At 39.0% G+C, this 16,331-nt stretch overlaps 1 long non-coding RNA gene across 1 annotated transcript in view; it reads left to right on the top strand.

Moving 5' to 3' along the window:
- The window catches only part of LOC138849343 (uncharacterized), a 38,329-nt gene extending 35,180 nt beyond the window's left edge, over nt 1-3,149 (top strand). The window contains exon 3 of the long non-coding RNA XR_011388068.1: nt 3,001-3,149. This is a non-coding gene — a long non-coding RNA (uncharacterized lncRNA). The remainder of the gene's footprint in view (nt 1-3,000) is intronic.
- The last annotated feature ends 13,182 nt before the right edge of the window (nt 3,150-16,331 follow it).

Raw genomic sequence — 16,331 nt, 5'->3', positions numbered from 1 at the left:
CTGTGGAAGCTATAGCAATATCCCCTCACTGTCCTTGGTAATTTATGTCTCCTTCCTCTCTGTCTCTGTCTCTGTCTCTGTCTCTGTCTCTCTCCCTCTCATTAGTTTCCCATTCATCAGTACTATGGGAGGTTTACCAATTACATTCATCAATTATATTGTTCTTTTCCAAGTGTCATGTTTTTTGGATTTTTGCCAATTTCTACTCAGTTGGTTTATGTTATCTGTATTGTACTTTTTCTTCTTCTAGTCTTTGATTATAATTTCCATTTAATTTGCTTGTCTTATAAGGTGGAGACTTAAATTTTTAATTTTAGACTTTTGCTTTTATCTAAAAGATGCCCTGAATTTTTCTTTAAGAATTAGTACTGTCATAAATTTCTGCATGATTGTGTATTTCTTTCAATTTGAAAGAATTTCAAAGTTTTCTCATGATTTATTCTGTGATCCACAAATCAATTTCAGGACTTGAGGTTTTTATAGATATTTATGTTTTTTTATTTTTAACTTATTGTCATTGTAAACACCAGGTTTTGATTTAAATTTAAATTTAAATTATTAAATGTATTTAGATTTAATTTATGCCCATATATTATAATAAACTGGCTTGTGTTTTCCTGAAAAAATGTGTATTTTATTGTTGTTGAATGTTGCCTAAATGTTAAGTTGATTAATTATGATAGTTAAACCTTCTATATCATTGTTTATTTTCTGTCCAGTTATTTTATCAATTACTAAAAAGAGTTTCAAATTTTCAGTTATAATTGCAGATTTTTATTATAATTTTTCATGTATTCACACCTCTCTTAGTAGATATGTATGTATTTAAGATTTTCATGTTTTTTTTTGTTGTTGTTGTTGAACTCAGTTCTTTATCAGTATGAAGTGTCACTCTACCTGTGAAGAGTTCTTTCTTCTGATGTCTTATTTTTCTGGTAATAATATGGATATACTAATTTTTTGAATAATTTTCACTATATTTTTCATTTTAACTCTTTTTATCATTATATTAGTGTTTATATCAAAAGAAAATTCTCATAGATATTTTATGTCATCATTTACTTTTTAAATTGATTTTTAAAATTTGTTTTCACTTTATCTGTAAGGCAGAGTAGGGGGGAGAGAGAGAGAGAGAGAGAGAGAGAGAGAGAGATATCTTTCTTTTGTGTGTTCCCTCCGTAAACAAAAGCAGCCAGGTCTGGGCTGGGCCAGACCAAAGCTAGGAGCCTAGAACTCAGACTTGTTCTCACATATGAGTAGCAGCGAACCAATTACTTGATCCATCATCTGCCATCTAACAGAGTGGGACTTAGCAAGACATTAGCTTCAGAAGCAAAGCTGAAGCTTTCAAACATTCACACTCTAATATGGGATGAAGGAGTTCCACAGGGCATCTTAACCTCTGTTTCAAATAGCCACTCCTACCTCCCGTTTTAACAGTGGCTGCCTGTTCACAGAAGTAGATTGTTTCTATTAATGTGATTATTTATATATTTAGATTTTTAAAAAATATTTATTTTATATAGTTGAAGGTCAGAGTTACAGAGAGAGGTAGAGCCATAGAGAGAGAGAGGGGTCTTCCATCTGCTGGTTCACTCCCCAAATGACCACAACGGCCAGAGCTGAGCTGATCTGAAGCCAGGAGCCAGGAGCTTCCCAGGCCATCGCAGAGACCTGGATTGGAAGTGGAGCAGGCAGGTGGTGCCCATCTGGGATGCCGATGCTGCAGGTCAGGGCCTTAACCCGCTGTGCCACAGCATCAGTCCCATATATATTTAGATTTAAATATGCCCTATTACTATTTGATTTTGTTTGTGTTTGTGCCTGTTTGTGTGTGTGTGTGATCATTTATTTGCTCATTTTTTTCTCCATATTTCGAACTAATTTTGGAGTAATTTTCTTTTTTTTGTAAATTTGGTTCTTCTTCAATATTGACTTGTTTGCTGTATATCTTTGTTGTATTCACTAGCAGTTGCTCAGAGTTCAAGTGTCACTATCTGCTTTTCATTCACATTATATCCATTTGTCAACTTCATTCTCTCTTTCATTTGTCCATGACCATTTTCATATTTTTCAGTGTTTCCATTTTTGCATCAACTCCATTCCATCCAGGAACTTCAAATTTTCTTTCTTTTTTTTAAAGATTTTTTAATTTATATTTGAAAGGCAGAGTTACACACAGAGAGAAGGAGAGGCAGAAAGAGAGAAAGATGTCTTCCATCTGCTGGTTCACTCCCCAGTTGGCAACCTCCAGAGGTGCACCGATCTGAATTCAAGAGCCAGGAGCTTCCTCTGGGTCTCCCAGGCAAATGCAGGGGCCCAAGGACTTGGGCCATCTTCTACTGCTTTCCCAGGCGATGGCAGAGAGCTGGATCGGAAGTGTAGCAGCCAGGACTTGAACCAGCACCCATATGGGATGCCAGCACTGCAAGTGGCAGCTTTACCCACTACATCACAGTGCCAGCCCTAAGATTCAAATTTTCGTATGCTATCTGTTTCTGGTCGAAGAAGTTCCTTAACATTCTTATAAAGCAGTTCTGATATAGACATTCAAATAGAATATGTACAGTAACTAATATCTTTGTTTGGCTTCATTATTAAGATTTTTTTGGAATATATATTTCTGAGTTAAAAGTTATATTTTCCTTTTACTCTTTTTTCTGTTTGTATTCTAATTGAATATGTTCCAATGAGGGCTTTGTTATCACATTGATTGTTTCCCCTTATGTAAATGTCTTTTATCTTTATCTGCTCAACATTTTTTCCCTTTTTCAGTGGTTTTCAAAATATTGACCATATTTTACTTTGATGTGCTTTTCTTTGTTTACTCTTGGACATATTTGATAGCACATTCATAATTTTTATCAAATCAATATATTCTTTGGTCATAATTTCTTCAAATATTTTTCTTCCCCATACCCTCTTTTTATTTTCTCTTTATTTTCTTACTTTAATTTATTACTGGCAATATAGTTTTTCTTTTTTTTTTTTTTTATTTAGGAGGTGGAACTACAGACAGAGAGGGAACGACAGAGAAAGAGATCTTCCATTCGTTGATTCACAGCCCCAAGCTACTGGAGCTCGGCTGATCCAAAGTCAAGAGCCAGGAGCTTTCTCTGGATCTCCCACTTGGATGCAGGGGCTCAAGTACTCAGGTGATTTTCCACTGCTTTTCCAGGACATAAGTAGAAAGGCTCAGCTGGGACTGTAATTGGCACCCATAAGGGATGCCAGCACAGCAGGCAGAGGCTTAGCCAACTAAGCCTCAGTGCCAGCCCCAATAGTATAGTATTTATTTCAATTTTTTTTCTATTTCTTCTATTTTTGCCTCTTTGTCATATTTAATCCTCTGTGCATTGCACTCATAGCTTTTTTATATATTATGGTACAAAGGCAGTTTCTCTCTCTCTTTGTATATATATATATATCTATATATATGTGCATATATATATTCTAGATGCATATATATGTATATATGTGTATATGTGCATGTGTGTATGAGAGTGTGTTTGTATTTTTTGGGTCATTTGAGGCATAGATGAGGCAGCTGCAAAATTTTCACATTCCATTTTTTCATGAATTTCTTTCCATGTAGTCATTTTAAGTTGCTTCTCTGAACTGTCCCTGCTCTGTGTCATCCACATCTCTTTCATTTGGGTACTTTTCTTGCTGATTATTAACCACTTTTCTTGCTTCATTGCATGCTAATAGAATTTTACTGTATCCTAATACTATGAACTGTATATTGTTAGGTTTTGGATCTTATTTCTTTTAAGAGTTTTAGAATTTGCTCTGGGTGTAAGCTATTTTGCATCAATTTATTAGATATTGTGAATGTTGCTCCAGAGAAGCCATGAGCCCACAGCTTATTTGACTCCATGACCAAACTGATGCCCTTGTGTTGACTATCCCTGATGCCCTGGCACTTCTTGTGTTCCAGAATTTGTTCCGACTGGTAGGACACCAAGACCTCATGGAATTTTACCCCTTTTATGTGCAGATCAGTAATAAACTAAAGATTCAGAATGATCTCTCTATGGTTGTCTGGAGCTCTTGTCCTCTCTGTGCTGTTCATTACATCCCAGAATTCTTCCCACAAACTTCAGAACTTCTCCATCTCCCTCAACTCAGACCTCTGGCTCTTCAACATGGTGAGATTACATGTCTTCACTCATTGTTCTTTCTCTGTACTACAGCTGGAAGGTGCCTTCAAAAAGTAGCTTTGTCAATCATTAGTTTCATTTGTTTCCTTCTCTTGGCCTCAAACCAATATGTGAAATCAATTTTTTATTTTTTTTCTGATTTTCTAGTTCCTTGATGAAGTAGGGCCATTCTCACTGAACTATGTAATGAGCAGAGTTGGAAATATTCTTGAACTCATTTTAAAATGTTATTTTTTAATACCTTCCCATGGAATGGGTCCAGGTATAATGACATATCACAGGCATCATAATGTCCAGCACCCAGATCTTCATTTAAAACATTAACCACTAACAATGAACCAGTACCCTTTTGAGGAATGAGCTATAGCTCAAAATTAACATGGAAATTCTTGTAACAGAAGAAAGCTTAACATTACTTGAAATTTGATGACTGTATAACAAAATAATAAAGCCATCTTCACAGCTCATTTAGATAATATTTGGACAATTTGAGTATCAAAAGTAAGGAGGATTAAATTTATAATATATTGCCTTAATATACTGTATTGGAAAGAAAAATAATCCTTTAGACTATAATTACTGAGAAAATTATGAAGTGAAAGCAAAGTTCTCCTTTAAAGAAAAAAGCACACATAAAATATAGAAGGAACCATCAAATTAGAATATTATCAATTTGCAAACACTCTATAATTGTAATCCTACTAGTAAGAAGTGCTGTTAATACATATTGACTTATCTATCTATCTATCTATCTATATCATTATTTGTATTTACTTCCTATTTACTTATCATTTTCCTTATGGACTCCATCTGTTTGGAGAACCTTCACTAATACAAACAAATAGAGAAAAAAGATTGAAAAGAAATTAATAGAATTATATGACCAACTTATCTAAACTTTTTATACAATGAAAATATCCTTCAAAAGTGAAGACAAAAAAAAAGCTTTCATATAAATATATACCAAGAGAATTGTTCATGAACTGATCAGGACTAAGGCAGGCAATACATGAAGAGAATCAGGGCGAAAAAATGAGACTAGACATTGTCGCTCCTCCTCTTCGTGGAGGAACGACACTAAACCCCGCCTAGGCTTCATATCCGAGTCACAGCACCATTATGTCGCTCCCCGTCTTCGTGGAGGAACGACACAGGACCCTGCGTCGTTCTTTCGTCTGCTCGGCCCTCCCCGGGTTTGCTGCTGGTTCTTCCCGGGTTGGCTACTGACCCTTCCACCTCCGTGGAAGGGCGGTTCCCCCTGCCACATTCCCCACTTCCACGGGGGAGCGGCACACCGCCGGCCGGCTCTCTCAGGGGCTGCACAGGTGTTCCCCTTAGATGTTCCCCTTAGATGTTCCTGGTGCATGTTGTCTCTCTCCTCCTTTATAGTCCTCCTCCGCCAATCCTAACTCGGCTGCCCACATGCCGAGTACGCTGCTCTCCTCCAATCAGGAGCAGGTCCTGCAGCTTGTCAAGTTGGTGAGAGGCAGCTGGGTAGAAGCTGTTGCCTCCTCTCCCAGCGCCATATTGTGGGAGAGCAGATGCATAGAATAAGTCTTAATTCCAGTAACTCAGTCCAGTCCGGGTTGCTCCCCACAGATCCCCCTTTCTTTTTATTTTTTTTGGCGTTGATACGCGCCTGTCTTCGGTGTCCCGCGGCACACACTCTGCTCTGCTTGCTAGAGTTGCCCGCAGGTTCTTACAAGTCCTATCAATCAGGCAAACTGAATCCGGGTCCTCTCTTCGCCATGTTGTGAGGAGGTTTTTAGGCGCTGATGCGTGCCTGAGTTCAGTGCCCTGCAGCACATGCTCTACTCTGCTAGAACTGCCTGCAGGTGCTTACAAGTCCTAGCAATCAGGCAAACTGAATCCAAGCCTTCTCATTGCCGTATTGTGGGGAGACTTATTGGTGTTGATTCGTGCCTATCTTCGGTGACCTGCAGCTCATACTCTGGTCAAGCTGCCTGCTGGTGCTTACCGCCTTACTAATCAGGCAGACCGAATCCAAGCCTTCTCATTGCGGTATTGTGGGAGACTTATTGATGTTAATTCGTGCCTGTCTTCGGTGACCTGCGGCGCATAAGCTGCTAGCCGCCCGCAGGTTCTCACCACCTCCCTAATCAGGCAGACCGAATCCAAGCTCTCTCATTGCCATGTTGTGGGGAGGCCTTATTTTTCTCTATTTCCCTATCTCCGGGCATTCCTATTTCTCCTATTTTACTTCTATCTACCAGCATTCCTATTTCTCTCATTTTACTTCTAAACTTCTGTTTCTCTTATCCCTGCGGCTTCCCGGCGCCCGCCCCAAGGCTGCTTCTCGGCGGCTTCCCGGCTCTGAGCTGCTTCAGCCCGCACTTCTCCCATCTGTGCGGCTTCCCGGCTTTGCGCGGCTTGGCTTCGCGCACTCTGCGGTCTCCACGCCCTTCGCGTCCACACCACAGCCTCGCGCCAGCCCCGTGTTCCCTATCTATTCACGCCCCGTGCTCTCTCTGCACACGGCGGCTTCCGCGAGTCACACAGCGTAGCTTACGTCTCCGCCACTAGCATTTAATCCAAGTTCCCCGGACTAACCTGGCGAATTCCAACCTGGCGGCCCACGTCTCTGCCTCTGATTCCAGATCTTCGCCTCTTGCTCCCCGGGGTGACTTGAAGAATTCCAAGCTGGCTTACGTCTCCGCCTCGGCCTGCACTCGCGGCTTCATCCTCCCGAACATATTTTTCTACCTGGTATGTTTCCCTAAGTTTTCTTCCAACAATATTCCTCCCTCGTTTCTCCTGGCCTCTCCCCACAGTCCGTATCCAAGTCTAAGTTTCTTATAGGTTTCACTTTCACTTTCAACCTGCAGTCCATATCTGAGTCTAAGTTTCTTCTTGCTTTCACTTTAAATCCTAACTTCTTTCCCACAGTCCGTATCCCAGTCTATGCCTAGGCTTTCGATAGCTTCTTCCAGCACCTTTTCTGTCCGGCTTTTCCCTAGGCTCTTTGATAGTCTCTCTCTCCGGTATTTTCCCATTTCTTCCCGTTTCTTCCCTCCTAAGTTTTCTATCCGAGTCACAGCACCATTATGTCGCTCCCCCTCTTCGTGGAGGAACGACACTAAACCCTGCCTAGGCTTCATATCTGAGTCACAGCACCATTATGTCGCTCCCCATCTTCGTGGAGGAGCGACACTAAGCCCTACCTAGGCTTCATATCCGAGTCACGGCACCATTGTGTCGCTCCCCGTCTTCGTGGAGGAACGACACAGGACCCTGCGTCATTCTTTCGTCTGCTCGGCCCTCCCCGGGTTTGCTGCTGGTTCTTCCCGGGTTGGCTACCGTCCCTTCCACCTCCGTGGAAGGGCGGTTCCCTCTGCCACATTCCCCACTTCCACGGGGGAGCGGCACACCGCCGGCCGGCTCTCTCGGGGGCTGCACAGGTGTTCCCCTTAGATGTTCCTGGTGCATGCCGTCTCTCTCCTCCTTTATAGTCCTCCTCCGCCAATCCTAACTCGGCTGCCCACATGCCGAGTACGCTGCTCTCCTCCAATCAGGAGCAGGTCCTGCAGCTTGTCAAGTTGGTGAGAGGCAGCTGGGTAGAAGCTGTTGCCTCCTCTCCCAGCGCCATATTGTGGGAGAGCAGATGCATAGAATAAGTCTTAATTCCAGTAACTCAGTCCAGTCCGGGTTGCTCCCCACAGACATAATCCTATTCTATTCTATTTTATATGAAGTGGTTTCACATTATTTCAAGCAAGATGAAAAGTTGGGAAAGCGTATTGTAATTTCTTAAATAAGCACTATAAAATTAGTTGAATGCTAATGCAGTCCTAAATAAGGAGAGTACCTGGAATGCTAAAGCTTTATATTATTTTAAAGGAAGGCAATGAAGGAAGAACACTGAGACCATAAATAGAGATGAAAAATGGAAGACAACAAGAAGATCTTATTAATTTCAAACATACAACTGATTACATTAAGTGCAAATGGACTTGTTTCAATTAAGAATCAGAGACTGTCAAGTTGGATAAGATCAATTCATCCATGTAAAGTCTAAGATGCATTTTTAAGTGTGAAAACACTCAAAGTAAAATATGAGAAAAATTATATAAACATGGAACACAATAAATCAGATACAATTAGGTTTATATTACATAAAATAATATATATATACGTACATGTGTATATAGATATCTGAAAGTATACTATAAACCCTTATATATGTGTGTGTATATTATATACATGCATGTATATGCAGATTATAAGGTAAAAATATATATCAAGACTGGGATAGAATTAGTTATAATCATTATTTTTTAAAATATTTTTAAAAATTATTTATTTATTTGAAAGGCAGAGTTCTAGAAAGAGAGGGGGAGAAACAGAGAGACCACTTCCATCCACTGGTTCAGTCCCCAAAGGGCTGCATTGGCCAGGCCAAAGCCAGAAGTCAAGAGCTTTATCCACATCTCCCACATCGGTACTGAGACCCAAGTACTTGGGATATCTTTTTTTCTTTCTTTTTTTTTTTAGATTTATGTATTTATTTGAAAGGCAAAGTTACAGAGAGGCAGAGGCAGAGAGAGAGAGAGGTCTCCCATCTGCTTATTAACTCCTCAATTGGTCACCAATGGCTGGAGCTATGCCAACCTGAAGCCAGGAGCCAGGAGCTTCTTCTGAGTCTCTTACATAGGTGTAGGAGCCCAAGGACTTGGGCCATCTTCCACTGCTTTCCCAGGCCATAGCAGAGAGCTGGGTGGTAAATGGAGCAGATGGGACTCAAACCGGTGCCCATGAGGGATGCTGGCATTGCAGGCAGCAGCTTTACCAGCTATCCCACAATGCCGCCTGGACAATCTTTCACTGCTTTGTCAAGTGCATGAGAAGGGAGGTAGATTGGAATTAGAGCAGCTAGGAGTTGAACCAGTGCTTATATGAGATGCCAGGGTTGCAGGTGGAAGTTAATCTTACTATGCCACAATGCAGGCCCCCAGAAGCATTCTTATTGAATCAATTTCACGGAGAATTGAAAAATTTCAAATTTGTGTATACCCAATGATGGCACGTTTTCTGAACATGAAGCAATAACTTACAGAACTAAAGGAAGTTTAAAAAATCTGTAATTGTTGAAGGAACATATTGTATGATTTTATTTACATAAATTTCTAAAACATGAAATGCTAATCCATTCCAAGGAAATCTTAGTAGAAGTTATGCTTCATAAAGGTTTAACTCTAAAGGGACAAATAATATTTTCTCAGGGTAATGAAAATATTTTTGTAGTTAATGAGATGCTGTTTTCATAAGTGTGCACATTTGTTAAATTCACTTTACTATACATTTACTTTATGCCTTTTAAAAGTCCATAGAAGTTCTATCTCAACAATATCTCAAGTTACTGCCCTGTATTCTGCAAAATATCTCCCTTTTTACTTTGCAAATTTTCAGTGTCTCACTGAATTGAACTAATTAATAAATATCTAATAAAATAAACTATGTATAAGGAATTTAAAACTTTAACTATGATTAATTTTATTTTATGTGAATAATGGAAGTTGGTATAATACTGGCAACAGATTAAATTTAGCCCACTGAATGTTTTTGTATGACCTACAAGCAGGGAATGGTGCTTACATTTAAATAATTAGGATAAAATCAAAAGAAGAAAAAATTATGCATAGCAGGTGAAAAGCCATAATATTCCAACTCCAAAAATTCCATTAATGTTTTAGAACACCAGGCAGCATCAAGACTTCAATCAAGCCCTGTGTATCAAAATTGTAAGGAGTGATTGTGAAATCAAAATAATTCCTAATCATGATCTATGCCAATTATCACCTGTTTCATAAGATACAGAGTAACAGATGGAGGTCACATAACAGAATGAGTAAGATTATTCTAAATGATTATGTGGGTTATAAGAGTGGAAACAATTTGGAAAACTGTGAGATAAAGAGATAACTAGTTTCTGCCTACACAGTTTAAGCAGAAAGGATAGATTTATAAATACTTTATAAATTAAGGAATTAACTACAGCATCACTAATCTGAAGTACCACCTACACCACTTACATAGTTTTCTATTAATAGTGCTTGAAGCATTAGCTGCCAAGGCCCTGGAATAAATTACTATGGAATTAGAGCTTGCTGAGATGAGTTATTGCCTCTCATATGCACATTACTTGTAGCAAGAAAATGCCATATTTGGAGTCAATCTCTTAAAGAGTCCAAAAGCTGTGAACAGTTACAATGACATAAGAGCTTAGAGTTACAGCCTTATTAATGTTTTACAGGAACAGGGTGGAGAAGACAAAATGGCTGATGACTTAAATGAAGGCGAGTTGTTCCCCCATATTTTTGATCCCCTTTGGTCTGCCCATCTACTTGTCAGCATACAAGGAAGATTTCCTCATTTTAAGAGAAGCTTCTTATTCTAGGGTGTTATTTATTAAGGAGAAAATTGATTTGATATTAATTATGTGAAAGATTATAATTAGAAAATGTTTAGGTCCACACACTTAATAAATTATAATACATCTCTGCCATGTAGGGTAAAAGGTTGAAGATCAGGATCATCTAGCTATAATTAATACAATGACTATAACTCTTACTGCCAAATACAAAACACATTGAGGATTACTTAATCAAAATGGAAAAGTTGTTGCTTAAAAGGACTATAAAGATACTTCACAGTTCACAAGAGCCTCACAAGTTCAGGTCTTAAGAAAATAACGGACCTCTACATGGCTGTCATCAGGGCTTCCTTCTTAATATCACTTTGACCTACTTCCTTGCTCAGACTTATTGGTCAATTCCTTCTCACAGGAGAAAAGGGCAGCCATTACCTTTCAAGTTTACACTCTTATTACAAAAGAGTGACATGACAGGGGTTCAACATACAGAATCCTTGCTAAGGAACTATGTGGCCTGATTTGTGCCAGTTGTGCTCCATCCCTAGTTGACCACAACAGGTCCTAAATTCCTGCCACCAGGTCCACAGGGGGAGATTTCACAGGTCTGGTCTGAGAGGAACTCGCAAGTCAAGCTGAAAAATGTGCCAATTTATCAAAGTAACATTTGTCTAAAAAAAACACTTCCTTCATCCATAAAACAGGAATTTTTGCCTTGTTTTCTATGGAATATCAAAGAATATACACACTGTGACTCTGTCCCTGAAACAGAACTCCTCAAACCCTTGTAATTTCTTGGCAATAATGATGCTAGGGGAATATTTTGATGTAATGCTTAATCTCCTCCTGAGTTATTGTAATGAGAATCTTAGTGCCCCTTGAGATAGGAGTATTAGGAGAATTGCTTGTTCAAATATTTGGTATTTGACCCATATTCCTAACACAAAGATCCTAAATCCCATGGAATTTCCTGGGTGATGGGGCACATTTGCTCTAATAGGGTGACTCTTATTGGGCTTGTCAGTTTGCACTGCTCACCAGAAAGACTAAGCCATGATTTTAAAATTAGAGTCTTGCATTTGCTGGAGAAGGTAGAGGAGCTACAAATAAAGTTAATAATTGGTCATGAGCACATAATCAAAACCCAATAAAAATTCCTGGATGATAAGGTTTGGAGAATTTCTGGTTGACAAAAATACCAGTGTGCCAGAAGAGTGGTGTATCCTAACTTTACAGGGTCATGCATATGTTACTCTGCATGGGCCCCTTCTGGACCTTGAGTCCATGTATCTCTTCATCAGAATATTCATCTGTATCTCTTATTTTCTCACTTACTATTAATAGCACAATGAGTAGGCATTTCTCTGAGCTACTTCTGTGGGCTATCCTAGAAAATTTACTAAGTCAGAGTAAGTGGTTATGGAGACCTCAGTCTTGTCATTCAAAGGTACAGGTGATTGGTGTCTGAAGAGGGGGATGTCTTAAGGAACTGAGGCTACAACCTGTGAAATCTGACACAATCTCCAAGTAGATAATGTTAGAATTGAATTATTGGATACCAAGTTTGTATGCACTGAAGACACTGATGTCAATGATATGTGGTTCTTCCTGGGAAACACACACACTCCAGAAGCTAGGAATAAAGCTAGATTCTTAACATTCCGAGTCTCCCTAGTGTATCATGCATGAACATGTGGCATAGATAGGACAATAACATTCATTCATCAGGGACTGTTCATCACAATATAAAATTACCATGCACAGAGTATACTCATTTGGATAGTGGATGCTGGCATCTCTGATGGTGATATCAGCTTGATCTCATGCGTGTTGGTGGAGGCGATGGTGCCCTGGGCAGTATTCAGTCTACCACAGTGTGTCTTTTCTATCCAGGTTTAGGAAAACTAGTTCTTACATCAAACTGATTCCACTCATTATAAAACTTGGATTTTTCATGCTTATTCTTATTTTTTTATACTCTTCCATTGGAACAATTTCAATTTCTCTCTGTCTATAAATATATAAATATATTATAAATATTCATATATATGAATATTTATAATATATAAATATATTTATACAATATATATATAAATATATTTATAATATAATGTATATTTTTATACAGTTATATTTATACAATATATTTATATATTTATAATATATATATTTCTGCTTAGTCAAGAAAGACTTAGCTCTAGCTGGTTTGGTTTCTGTTGTTTGCAGCTTAGGACTGAAATATAAATTGAGGAAGTACTCATAAAATGCAATTCATTAATGTCTCATTTTAATTATTTTAACATTTATTTATTTATTTGAAAGGCAAAGAGATGGAGAGAGAGGCAGAGACAGAGAAACGGAGACAGATATCCCATCCCCTGGTTCACTCCCCAAATGGCCACAACAAATGGGCTGGGCAAGGCTGAATCCAGAAGATGGAGACTCAGACTCCAGCTGAGTCTCTCAAATGAGTAACGGGATCAAATAAAGCCATCATTTATTCTTTCCCAGGTGCATTAGCATGGAGCCAAATGGGAAGTGGACCAACAGCTCAAACCAGCACTCTTAATATAGTATGCTGACACTGAACTACAACTATGTGCCTAGTCTCACACACGGAATGTTGAAGCCTCTACTCTCCTTATTAAGAGGATACTTCCTCCCTGTTAGTTATCAGGTGCCCTTGTGGGGAGATGGGAAGAAAGCAGCATGGTCTCCCTTCACAGGGTTAGGTGGGCACTCTGTCCCCACTCCCACCCTACCCCAGGTTAGCCCTCCAGGCCATAACAGAAGTCAGTGTGTCTCACGAGGTTCTCCCTCAGGCAGTATCACCAGTGACAAGGGCAGCTGTAGGCTCCCCTCACCTCACTCTGGAAGATGGCATCTCTTCCAGCCACTGGTTGTTGTGGGAGTTACTATGTTGTCTCTCTAGCTGCTGTGTGATTGTTCTGTCCACACTGCTTCATGGTATCTCTCTTCATTCTGTAGAATTTCCACCACAAACTTCTCTACAACTGTCTCCCAGGAATAAGTTTCTCACCTTTTCTTCTGTTATCTTCCCATGTTCAAAGTCAGCATGTCTTTTCCCTATTCAGTCATCTGGTACATCCAGATGAGATGAATCAGAGATCTCATTTATTAAGTTGCTCCCCAAATACCCACAACATTCAGAACTGGGCTAGGATAAAACTGGGAACTGGGAACTCAATCCAGGTCTCTCAAGTTGGTGACAGGACCCAACTACTTCTTCCATCCCCTGCTTCCTACCAGTATCAACACTTGCAGGAAGATGGAATTGGGAACATGAGCCCAGTCATTCTGATAAGGTGTGCTGGCTTCTTAACCAGTCTCTCAGCTGCTAGGCCAAAAAGCCCACCCCTTTTCAGGTTTCTTATTCCACAATGAATAGAAATTTATTTAGAAACAAATAAATGTGAAATTTTAAAATATAAATTATTTGTAAACTTACTATTCCAAGATTTTTGGTGTACATTCTTCCAAAATTTGTTTTCATAAGTGCCCTTTTAAACGTTGAAGAGACTAAGCCTAATAAATGGAAAGCATGTATTGCCTTTGTCATTTTATTGATCTGGCTAGAAATCCTGCTTTTTAAAAATAAAATTTATCATTTCCCACCTGAACATGTCACAACAAACATTTGTTTTTATCCTCCAGATTTTTCATTGACCTATTCCATTGGTAGTTTATGCTTATTGATTTTCTCAGCCAGTTCAGTATTGTACATGTACTTTATAATATAATATTATTGGATTGTACTGCCTCAATAGCTTAGGGACTGTGATGTTTATCAAGTACTGCCTAATAGTTACCACTATCAATTGTGCCACAAAGATTATATAAAGGAAACAAACTTCTCTGAAGAAATATGAACTGGTTCATTTTTTCAAAGGGTTAAGATAGCTCAATTCTCTTTGCCCCAGTATTCCAAACACTTCAGTAGGATTCAATATAATACTTGCAACACTCCATCCAGTTCATGGGATCTGCTCCATGTGTACAAGCATTACTTGCTATTAGTATATTATTTTTGTTTTACATATTTTAGTATATTGATAGAATAAAATTACAAAATTATGAAAAGAAGTTTCACTGTTTTCATAAATATTTTAGATTATTTATATGTTTAAGCCTGCTTTCATTGTTAATGCAGCTGAATCTTCTGCTCTGACAAGTTCTGACATCCAAATGTGATTTTGTTATTAGAATATCTGAGACAATGAGTTACACCTAATTTTGTGGATTCTTTTTAAAAGAAAACATTATCTTTTCTCCGAACCAGACTAGTGACTCTAGTATCCTAATTGTGTGTGGTGAATTATTAAGGAAATTAAAGGTTTGGTTCCTCAAATTACATAAAATAATTTACTATTTTCTTTTTAAATTAAAATTTCCCTTTTGTCATGTAGTAGTTTTACTAACCTGTTCTAGTTATTTGTAAAATCTTCAGAACTCAGCTATGTTTGCAGTGTATCTTCAACCATGAGAACTAACAAAACATTAGATTTGCTGTCCACCTCATTGAATGGAATTTCCCTTCCAATCTAGTTTATGTGAGTCAACTGACGTGTGGCAAGTAACAGCCTCACAGATGGATAAGTAATGACAAACACACAACTGCTGAGTTGTGCAACACAGGTGCTTGGATGGGCTTTGCTTGCCTGCCAGCAGTTTACAGAATGTTGGCAGATCCCCATAGTTGTCAAAAAAAAACAAAAAAAAAAACAAAAAAAAAACAAAAAAAAAACCACAGAGTGAGGGCACATACTCATTCAGCTGGCAATCATCTTTCTCCGCATTGAGTCTTATAGTTGAGCCAGACCCACTGCTATCATGTCCTCTTGATTCCTGAATCACTGTCAGATTCTGACCCATATTTGCAAGTTGGAAGGAAGCCATTTTTTGGTTAATTACAAACATATAAATTCAGTATGGAAATAATGTATTCCTTCATACAGTGTTAACTACCAACAGTGAATGAGAACTGAGAAAATGTGAAGACAGTACTTTTCTATCTGTTATTAAATGTTTCTGCAACAAAATAAAATACAATTTAAAATAAATTTACTTTAATTAAAGCCAAAAGACACATGTTTTTGCTATTAGCTTTCAACTCATACTATTGGTTGTTCAACTACCTTCATCTTTCCTCTTTCAAGATATATCTAGAGACAGTGATTATCAACGCTATAGACCAAATGGATCCAACAGATATCTGCACAACTTACACAACTTTTCATCCTACACTTAAAGAATTTACATTCTGCTCAGCAGTACAGGGAACCTACTCTAGGACTGACCACATACTAGGCCATAAAGCAAGTCTCAGCAAATTCAAAAGAATTAGAATCATACCATGCAGCTTATCAGACCACAGTGGAATGAAACTGGAATATAGCAACTCAGGAATCCCTGGAGTATATGCAAACACATGGAGACTGAACAACATGCTACTGAATGAACACTGGGTCACAGAAGAAATCAAAAGAGGCTGGCACCACGGCTCACTAGGCTAAATCCTCCACCTGCGGCACCAGCACTCTGGGTTCTAGTCCTGGTTGGGGCACCGGATTCTGTCCCAGTTGCTCCTCTATCAGTCCAGCTCTCTGCTGTGGCCTGGGAAGGCAGTGGAGGATGTCCCAAGGGCTTGGTCCTGTACCCGCATGGGAGACCGGGAGGAAGCACTTGGCTCTTGGCTTCAGATCAGTGCAGCGCGCCGGCCGTGGCGGCCATTTGGGGAGTGAACCAACGGAAGGAAGACC

The sequence above is a fragment of the Oryctolagus cuniculus genome, chromosome 4, assembly GCF_964237555.1.
Source record: "Oryctolagus cuniculus chromosome 4, mOryCun1.1, whole genome shotgun sequence".
Lineage (NCBI taxonomy): Eukaryota > Metazoa > Chordata > Mammalia > Lagomorpha > Leporidae > Oryctolagus > Oryctolagus cuniculus.
This window is presented reverse-complemented; position numbering and strand designations above follow the sequence as displayed.